General features: G+C 36.1%; 1 pseudogene; it reads left to right on the forward strand.

Moving 5' to 3' along the window:
• The first annotated feature begins 7,672 nt into the window (after positions 1-7,672).
• LOC118536629 (cyclin-I pseudogene) lies at positions 7,673-8,711 on the forward strand (annotated as a pseudogene).
• The last annotated feature ends 2,488 nt before the right edge of the window (positions 8,712-11,199 follow it).

Below are 11,199 nucleotides of genomic sequence, written 5' to 3' on the forward strand. Positions count from 1 at the left end.
TTAAATAATAATGTCTCCTTTCTTCTAGAGAACAAAGGCAAAATCCACAATGGGGAGAAAAGAGAAAAAAGAAAAAGATACCAGTCAATCATGTAGATAGAGACTTCAGTATAAATGGCCACACACTCATAAATACAGACATTTCCCAAGTTTTCAGAATAATAAATCAAAAACATCTGATTATACCTAGTTTCAGAGTGGTTTTTCTACAATCGTAGATGATTTCTGCCTGTGCCATCCTTCTTTGCTGTTAAAGTCCTATTTATTTATTGTCATCTAGCTCAAATATCTGAAGCATTTCATATTTTACTATTTAGTATGTAGTATAATATGACTTATTATATCCAGACTTTTCAGTTAGTTGTTTCCACATAAATTCTGGGCAAACTTCTAATAGAATGCTCCCATATTGCTGGTGGTTTTCCTATTGAACAAGAAGTTCCTGAAGAAAACAGGTTATCTTTTCATCCACAGAATCTCAAAGTGCCTGGCATTTATAGTGCAGTTGCCATAAACACACTGAATGTACCACATGCAGGGGCTAGAGTGCAAACTTCATAAGATTGTGCAGTTTAAATTCGGTTATTCTATGTGCCCTCAGTATTTACAAGAAGGCGTGATTACTAGTAATACCTCAATAAATATGTATTGAATGATTCCATGTGTGCATGTAATAAGGCTGATAAATTGCCTCCCTTACTGGGCCATGGGGCCACTTTCCTTTTCAGTGTTCTTGTTATCTGATTGTAACTCCACTGAATCATGCAGCTGATCTTTGCAACTTGTTCAGCATGTGGAAATTTAAGACTGGTGAGGTCCACTGATGACGTTGTCCGGATCCTAAACTAGAAATGCATCCACAATCATGACTTGCAATCTTTTCACAGTCTTTAGATTTGTTCTGATTATTATGCACTCATGCCCTTTGCCTGCTGTAAATTCCTGGATCTCTTGTAAGCATTTTCTTTGAACTGACTTCCTCGTAGAGCAAATCTTCCCTGCAGAGTATTGTTTGAAGGCAAGAGCACACCACAGAGCCAAATATCTGGTTCTCGTTCAGGACACTGAATTTTACAAACTGTGTGAACTTGGGTAAGTTGTATAATGTTTTATGCGTCAGTTTACTTATTTGAAAAGTGAAGTTAATGATAAATGAGTACCTAATGCTATTGTCACAATGTTAAATAAGAGATTATATACGGTCTTACCTTAACACCATCCATTATAACCTAAAAGTAAATGCTTGTTATTTCCGTGCTTTTAATAAGGGAATTAATAAACTTAGACATACATTCAAATGTAAGGTTATATTAATAATTTAGATCATTCTCATAAACTTCTTGTAGTAGGGTGAAGAAAAACTATTTTTCATGTAGGTCCGATTACCATGTGGTTACATAGATTCTAAAGTACCAAGATAGGTATCTTCTATTTCAGAAATTATATGACACTGCTACCAAAATAACCAGCCAGTCATACTCAGGCAGGCAGTGGCCCTCTCTCTCTCTTCTAATTGAAGGCAGGCTAGTTTCAGATTTTACTTTGGGGAGTCACCAGGCATTTCCTGGGTTGTCATAAATCAGGTAAGTATATACATGAATCTGTATGTGTATTCCACTATATTACTTTGGTCCATATCTGTACTTGGGCCTCTAGTACTTTGTCTTAATTACTACAGCATTATAGTAAATCTTAATATCTGATAGTATAAATCCTCCAGTTTGTCTTCAATATTTTCATCAGTGTTGAATCAAGCTTTTAGAAGAAAATAGCTTCATGACTAAAGACTTTGGGATGATGAAAATTTCTTAAATAGGATCTCTCTTTTTCTCACATGTGTGTGCATGTGCACACACACACACATGCACACACACGAACCATAAAGAAGAAAAAACAAACTGGACAGATTTAAATTGAGAACTTTTGTTTAACAAAAGATACAATTAAGAGTTCAAAAAATAAGCCACAGACTAAAAGAAGATATTTGCAACACATACATTTGGCAAATACTTCATATCAAGAACATATAGAGAATTCTTACAAATCAATCATAATAATAATAAAAAAGACAGTCAACCTAATTATAACAGCAGGCAAAAGATTTGACAGAGACTTCACAAAAGATAATATAAAAATGATATCAAAGTTGCTGATAAACATAAAAATGTGTTCACAGTGAATATTGTTCTCAATGGGGAAAAACTGAGAGCTTTTCCCCTCAGGTCAGGAACACAACAGGGATGCCCATTCTCACCACTGTTGTTCAACATAGTACTAGAAGTCCTAGCCTCAGCAATCAGACAACAAAAAGAAATAAAAAGCATTCAAATTGGCAAAGAAGTCAACTCTCACACTTCCCAGATGACAGGACACTTTATGTGGAAAACCCAAATACTCCACCCCAAAATTGCTAGAACTCTTACAGCAATTCAGCAAAGTGGGAGGATGTAAAACCAATGCACAGAAATCAGTTGCATTGGGGCGCCTGGGTGGCTCAGTTGGTTAAGCGTCTGCCTTCGGCTCAGGTCGTGATCCTGGAGTCCCAGGTTCGAATCCCATATCGGGCTCCCCGCTCAGCGGGAGTCTGCTTCTCCCTCTGACCCTCCCCCTCTCATGCTCTCTCTCTCTCAAATAAATAAATAAAATCTTAAAAAAAAAAAGAAATCAGTTGCATTTCTATACACTAACAATGAGACTGAAGAAAGAGAAATTAAGGAATCGATCCCATTTACAAGTGCACCAAAACCCATAAGGCACCTAGGAATAAATCTAACCAAAGAGGTAAAGGATCTGTACTCTAAAAACTACAGAACACTTATGAAAGAAATTGAGGAAGACACAAAGAGATGGAAAAACATTCCATGCTCATGGATTGGAAGACTAAATATTGTGAAAATGTCTATGCTACCCAGAGCAATCTACACATTCAGTGCAGTCCTTATCAAAATACCATCGACGTTTTTTCACAGAGCAGGAACAAATAATCCTAAAATTTGTGTGGAACAAGAAAAGACATTGAATAGCCAGAATAATGTTGAAAAAGAAAAGCAAAGCTGGTGGCATCACAATTCCAGACTTCAAGCTCTATTACAAAGCTGTGATCATCAAGACAGTATGGTACTGGCACAAAAACAGACACCTAGATCAATGGACCAGAATGGAGAGCCCAGAAATGGACCCTCAACTCTATGGTCAACTAATCTTCAACAAAGCAGGAAAGAATATCCAATGGAAAAAAGATAGTCACTTCAATAAATGGTGCTGGGAAAATTGGACAGCAAAATGCAGAAGAAAGAAACTGGACCATTCTCTTACACCATACACACAGATAAATTCAAAATGGATGAAAGACCTCAATGTGAGACAGGAATCCATCAAAATCCTAGAAGAGAACACAGGCAGCAACCTCTTTGACCTCGGCCTCAGTAACTTCTTTCTAGACATGTCTCCAAAGGCAACAAAAGCAAAAATGAACTATTGCGACTTCATCAAGATAAAAAGCTTCTGCACAGCAAAGGAAACAGTCAATAAAACTAAAAGGCAACCTATGGAATGGGAAAAGATATTTGCAAATGACATATCAATAAAGGGCTAGTATCCAAGATCTATAAAGAACTTATCAAATTCAACACCCCAAAAACAAATAATTCAGTCAAGAAATTGACAGAAGTCATGAACAGACATTTCTCCAAAGAAGATATACAAGTGGCCAACAGACACATGAAAAAATGCTCATCACTTGTCATCAGGGAAATACAAATCAAAACTACAATGAGATACCACCTCATACCAGTCAGAATGGCTAAAATTAACATGATAGGAAACAACAAATGTTGGCGAGGATGTGGAGAAAGGGGAACTCTCTTACACTATTGTTGGGAATGCAAGCTGGTACAGCCACTCTGGAAAACAGCATGGAGGTTCCTCAAGATGTTAAAAATGATCTACCCTACAACTCAGCAACTGCATTACTAGGTATTTACCCCAAAGATACAGATGTAATGAAATATATATATACACAATGGAATATTACTTAGCCATCAGAAATGATGAATACTTACTGTTTACATGGACATAGATGGAACTGGAGGATATTACGCTAAGTGAAATAAATCAATCGGAGAAAGACAATTATCATATGGTTTCACTCATATGTGGAATATAAGAAATAGTGCAGAGGACCATAGGGAAGGGAGGGAAAACTGGATGGGAAGAAATCAGAGAGAGAGACAAACCATGAGAGACTCTTAACTATGGGAAACAAACTGAGGGTTGCTGAAGGGGAGGTGGGTGGGTGGATGGGGTATTTGGGTGATGGGCATTAAGGAGGGCACTGGATGGGATGCGCAGTGGGTATTATATGCAACTGATGAATTGTTGAACACTACATCTGAAACTAATGCTGTACTATGTGTTGGGGAGTTTAATTTCAATAATAAAAAAAAGTATTGCAAGGTGCGGGGGTGGGGGGCGCCTGGGTGGCTCAGTTGGTTAAGCATCTACATTTGGCTCAGGTCTTGATCTCAGGGTTCTGGGATCAAGCCCTGCATCAGGCTTTCTGCTCAGTGGCAAGTCTGCTTCTCCCTCTCCCTCTGTGATCCCTCTCACTTTCTCTCTCTCAAATAAATAAATAAAAATCTTTTAAAAATAAGTAAATAAATAAACAAAACAAAAAACTGTGTTCAATATCATTAGTAATTAGACAAATACAAATTAAAAGCTCTGAAAAAATACCATTACAAAACCATAATGGATAATTTTTAAAAAGGGTTAAAATACTGAGTATGGATGAGGATATAAAGTAGACGGAAGTATAAAAGTATAAATTTCTAGAACTCCTTTGGAAAAATATTTGATAGTACCTACTAAAAGGAAAACACATGTATACCATACAACCCAATAATTTCACTATTGGGTATCTATCAAAAAAAAAAAGTGAATAATAATATGCACCAAAAGACCCATGGACAAAATGTTTATATAAGTTTTACTCATAAATAGATCTAAACTGAAAATAAATGAAATGTTCATCAATAATAGAATAGGTAAACACATTATATTGTCTATATACAGTAGAATACTGCATAGGTGTTAACAAAAATAAACTTTCCATGCAACATGAATGAATCTCATAGGCATAATATTAAGGGGAAGAGGTTAAACACCAAAAATACAAATGCTACCCATATGAAATTTCAAATGGATAAAATTAACCCCCAGTTATGGAAATCAGAATGGTTTTTACTCTTGGGACTTACTGACTGAACGGAGGAATGAAGCATCCTCTTGGTTGTTCTGGTTGTGGTTGCACACGTATATACATATTCATAAATTTATCAATTTGTATACTTAAAATTTATGGACTTTAGTAAATATAATTTTTACTTTAGTAATTTTTTTTAAATTGACAAATTCACAGAGGCAAAGAAGTAAAAAAGACTGATGATATATTCCTTATAGAATTTATTCTTATGACTTTTTTGGTTCAGTCAAAGAAGGGACTTCATGTAAATGTTTTCTGGGAAGGTCTTGGTCTAACCAGTTAATATGTGAGAATGTCTTCCCAAGGGCATGCTAGAAGGCAATAATCAATCCTCAGTCTTCTCCTTCATTCTTGATCTTTCCTCCTGCTAAATATTAACTTGTAAATATCCGTGTTCTGCTCATATATTAAGATGAAATACAATCGAAAAACAGAAATGTAAGGAAAATAAATTTAAGTAATCAGTGCATCAAGTTTCTGGTATTATTATCTGAATGTATTTTAAGAGCTTTGGCTTAGAATTGCCTATTGCATGTGAAATTATTGTGATAAATAAGTACTGATACTGAAGTCAGTGAGGTGATATTTCTACTGCTCCCATAATACTTCTGTTCAGAAAAGCTGCCCTTCCCTGAGTATATGCATCTATAATTCCTTGGTTAAAATGACCTATTTGGTTTCTAGGTTTGCAGTCCCCCAAGCAATGGAGAATCATTCAGACCATTCTGGAGGTTTAGCTCTGGTCCAGGCCTTGGGACCAATTCTGTTCTAATTCTCTAGTGAAGATGCCTCAGTCTGGGTCCCCAGAACCTCTCACCCTGGACCCACTTATTTTTCCACCCCTACAGCCTCTACTCTACCTCTGAGTCATGCTCTCCAATGCTAACCTCTATGTCTGCACCTTTGTGTAGGATTACTTCTGCAGGATTCCCTGTTTGCCCAAATCTCTGCCTATTGCCTGTTATTTTCATCCCTTCAACATGACCCTCAAACTCTATCTCTGAGGACTAGCCCAGACCCCAAAGTCTGTACTTCATAATAATTCTTGGCCAACAGAGATACCTTCATAATAACCTGGATTCAATCCTCATTCAAAAATGCTTAACATACTACTGTTGCCCAAGTGTTAACCTTTACTTTCATGTTTTGATTCAGTTGCTCCAAGTGTATGCTTGACTCTTAAATAAACAAAGGTATCCTCCTATTTTCCTTATAGCCTCTGTTCTCTGAGGAGTTTTTGGTTGAGTGTGCACATTTTACCTGTTCATAAACCTCAAGCCAAAACTTGGACTCAAAGAGCTGAGGGTTCTATTTTAGCACTTACCCTCCAGCTTAGTTGTCCTTAACTTTGAGTTTGTCCTTAGTTTGCCCTTAACTCTGCTAAGTAAAATAAGTCAATAAATAAATGGAAGATATTTAACACAGAGCCACCAAGGAGCTTTAGCTAGTTATTAATAAATTATATGCTACTGAAAAAAAAATCAAAGTTCTTTGGAGGAGCCAAAAATGCTAGGGTAACTATAATCCCCATTGACAGTAATTGTCCTGTAATCATTCTCAAGAGTTGCGATAGTTACTTGGTGATTGTTTTCAATTCTTGCATAGAATACAAATCCTAGCATTAAATCATCACTACACAGGATTGTATCAAATTCGTTATGCATCTTATGTCATAAAATAATGATTTTTTACCCGTTTATGACAGAAGAAAGATATTATATTTGTATGTAAAATTTCCAGGGTGTATTTATATATTTACAATAATATGGGCAGTACTGTATGTTTTCAAAGGACTTCTACCAGAATTAATTAGATTCCATTTATAAAATATGATATGCTTTTAAACTTGGATTATGAAGCCCATTAAGCAGATTACAGCATTTTGAAAAAAAAAATTAAACACTAAAGATCTGATTGTGTTATATATTCCTGATATGCCATTTGTATCTCCAACATATTGGACTTCATTCTAAACAAAAGGAAGTTGATTTTCAGAGAACTTGTGTATTTGCTAGCATCATAGATAATAGGACAACCTAGGATAAAACGGTAGTGTTTTAACTCCAGGATCACTATGAGTTTTATTATATCGCACTATAATGAATTAACAGATTATGTGCATGTACATGTGAATGTGTGTGTGTCTGAATTAACCAATTATTTCAACTGTACAAAAACTAATTCATTTATTAAATATTTATTAAACACTATTATATATCAGGTACACTTAGAAATAAAATTACATTTATGTCATCTTAAGAAAAAGTCTAAAGATTTCAATTGATTTCAATTTTGAAGCACAAATCCTATAGTTATTCATGAAAAAAATCCTAAAAATGGCTTGGTGTTTGTGTTAAAATATGCATAAGTAATAATAATGATGAAGTACACTATAATAATTGAAATTAAATGTCTACAAATCAGAATGTTTCTCCATCCCAGAGAGATGAAGTGATTCAGTGGCTGGCCAAACTCAAGTACCAATTCAGCCTTTACCCAGAAACATTTGCTCTGGCTAGCAGTCTTTTGGGCAGGTTTTTAGCTACTGTAAAGGCCCATCCAAAATACTTGAGTTGTATTGCAATCAGCTGTTTTTTCCTAGCTGCCAAGACTGTTGAGGAGGATGAGAGAATTCCAGTACTGATGGCTTGGCAAGAGACAGTTTCTGTGGATGTTCTTCACCTGAAATTCTGAGGATGGAGATGATTATTCTGGATAAGTTGAATTGGGATCTCCACACAGCTACACCATTGGATTTTCTTCACATTTTCCATGCCATTGCAGTGTCAACTAGGCCTCAGATACTTTTCAGTTTGCCCAAACTGAGCCCCTCTCAACATTTGGCAGGCCTTACCAAGCAACTCCTTCACTGGATGGCCTGCAACCAACTTCTCCAATTCACAGGATCCATGCTTGCTCTGGCCATGGTTAGTTTGGAAATGGAGAAACTTATTCCTGAGTGGCTTCCTCTTACAACTGAACTGCTTCAGAAAGCACAGATGGAGAGCTCCCCGCTGATCCACTGTCAGGAGCTTGTGGTGCATCACCTTTCTTCTCTGCGGTCTTCCCTGCCTCTAAATTCCGTTTATGTCTACCGTCCCCTCAAGCACACCCTGGTGACCTGTGACAAAGGAGTGTTCAGATTACATCCCTCCTCTGTTGCAGGCCCAGATTTAGATTTCTCCAAGGACAACAGCAAACCGGAAGTGCCGGTCAGAGGTGCGGCAGCCTTCTGCCATCAGCCGCCAGCTGCCCGTGGGTGCAAGCATACCTCTGCTAATCGCGAAGTGGAGGAGATGGAAGTGGATGACTTCTATGATGGACTCAAATGGCTCTGTAATGAAGATAATGCTTCGGAAAATGTGGGTTCTGTATGTGGCACTGATTTATCAAGGCAAGAGGGCATGCTTCCCCTTGTCCACCTTTGCAGCCAGTTTCTGTCATGTAGCTTCCAGTGTTACCTTCAAGTGCAAACTAAGGTAGACTACTCTGGGAATGGGAACATGGGAAAACCAGGAAAGGCTATATACAGGTGAATACCTTAGCAGGCCAATTTGAAGTGAGCCAGAAAAAAAGCCCGTTTACTTGTGTGGCAAATTATAATCAACATTATTTAAGCATTTAAAGACCAAAAAAAGTGTGAAATTCAAAAGATCCAAATTTTTTTTAAAGTAAAAAAAAATTTTGTAGTGTTTGTCAGTTCCACCCTTTTCTCTGCTAAAATGCAATCGAGATTGACCCATCTCAAAGATTCATATTCAGTGTTTTTTTTAAAGTTCCAAAATTCATAGCTGGCACACACTCTGACTCCAGCATCCTGATTTAATTTTCCTTGTTTTTGCTTGCTTCTTTATTGAATACTTAATGAACTTTATGCATGTGGATCTATAGCCTGACTTCCACTGATTAGGAAACCCTCAAAATCATTTTTTAGCAATTTAGTGAATAAATTATTTCAGTGTGACAGCCATGTTTAATCCAGGATTCAGATTAATCCAAAAAGGGTACTTCAGAATTGCCCCATATGAATGAGAGGTGGTAATAGAAAAAGGACTGGCATTACCACATTGATTTTGTGTTTGTCTCATTTCAATTCTTGGAGGTTGGAAACAAAATTATTGTTTTCATTTTTGTTTATCTTAAATTGGAACTTAAAAGTGGCATGTAATTAGGACACTCTGAGATTTGTTGAAAGCATTTTTGACTTTTGTATAAAAGAATTTGTGTTAGGTATATCCAGGTGCTCACCAAAGAAACATGTAACAACTAAGGTTTTGGTTTTTTTTGTTTTGTTTTTGGTAACTGATCAGTTTTCACTCATTTATAATCAGTAGGAGAGACTGTCTAGATGTTGGGGCAGCTCTATGATTGGGGTCTGTAACGTGTAATAACTGAATTCAGTACCCTAGATTTATGTGAAGCTATTAGTATTTTCTTGATGAAAGTTATTTACCCTACCTGTATTTCTCTTAATGACTGATGGCTCCTGAGCTCCCTGTGCAGTCTGAAGAAGGTATTGCAGTCAGAACCATGTACTGATAAAAGCCTCTGGTAGCAATAAAAGTTGTCCTTAAAAAAAAAAAAAAGAAATTCTGGGAAAAATAGGATAAAATATTTTATATAAATTATTTGTTTAGGTGTAAATTTAAGTACTAAATTTGGATATAAGGAAAAAAAATACTTGAAAGACAAAATCTAAATTTTTAGTGCCAGTTGTTTGATTCATGTGAAATAGGTAACTCTTTCTATTTCTTAAACCTTTTATAACAGATTTTTTGAGGTATAATTAAGGTACATGTTAGTGTATACTCAGGAAAGCATTGTAACCATTAAGGCAATGAACATACACACCATCACCCCATATTTCCGGTCAGAAAGTGCAACAACAGAGGTTATAGACAGCTTCATAATGGGGAGGAACTTGAATAACAACACTTCAGTGTGAATGGGTATAAATATTAATGTGTGTATGATAAATATATATATCAATCTACTATATTGCAGAAGCTCTTTTTTATTTTATTTTTTTCTTCAGTTAACTCAGATGGAAAATATCTGTTTTACTGGATTTTTTGAGGATTAAGGAAAAGAATGGAATTCATATTTCATCATCTATGTTGCTATAGTACTATAAATCTGAAGGTTTGGGGGTATGTGACATTTTGGAAGGAGAAAGAAAGGAAGGGAAAGAAAGAGTTGAAAAAAAAAAGTGATAAAGAAGAGATTGTTTGCATGTTCATGTTTCCTGAAAGAATTGATTTACAGAATTGCCCTCTTTGGCAGTGGGCAGGAGAAGCTTGAGAGCAACGGCAAATCACATTACGTGTATTATTCAGCACTAGTCATTTAACCAGTTCTTTGAAATTTTTCTTTAAAATAAGAACTAAACTGTTGGCTTTTAATGCTTTCCACTCAGCCGGGATGAATTCAGAAATAAGCATGGCAGATTGTTAAAAGAAGGTGCTAACCAAATTTAATAACCTATACTTAATAAATTGAATACCCTAGAGTCAGCAACCTTATCAAACAGAAATAAAGGAGAGGGTATATTAGCTCTGATTTGCCTGACTCACAATGACAACCATTCTTAGCAGAGTGATCATATATACAGAATATCTCTAAGTCATGTATATAAATTACTAGGGCTATGATCACATGTCTTCTCTATAGGCAATAGAGAACTCAGATATAATCTTGTGTTTTTATATAAGTTTTCTGTTGCTACTGTAACAAATTGCTATAAACTTAGTGTCTTAAAACAACACAAATTTATTGTCTTATAGTTCTGGAGGTCAAAAGTCCAAATGGATCTCACTGAGTGGGCTAAAATCAAGATTCAACAAGGAGGCACCAGAGGAGAATCCATTTCCTTGCTTTTTCCTACTTCCAGAGATTGCCCACATTCTTTGGCTCATGTTCCCTTCTCTGTCTTCAAA

The sequence above is a fragment of the Halichoerus grypus genome, chromosome 9, assembly GCF_964656455.1.
Source record: "Halichoerus grypus chromosome 9, mHalGry1.hap1.1, whole genome shotgun sequence".
NCBI classification, from domain to species: Eukaryota; Metazoa; Chordata; class Mammalia; order Carnivora; family Phocidae; genus Halichoerus; species Halichoerus grypus.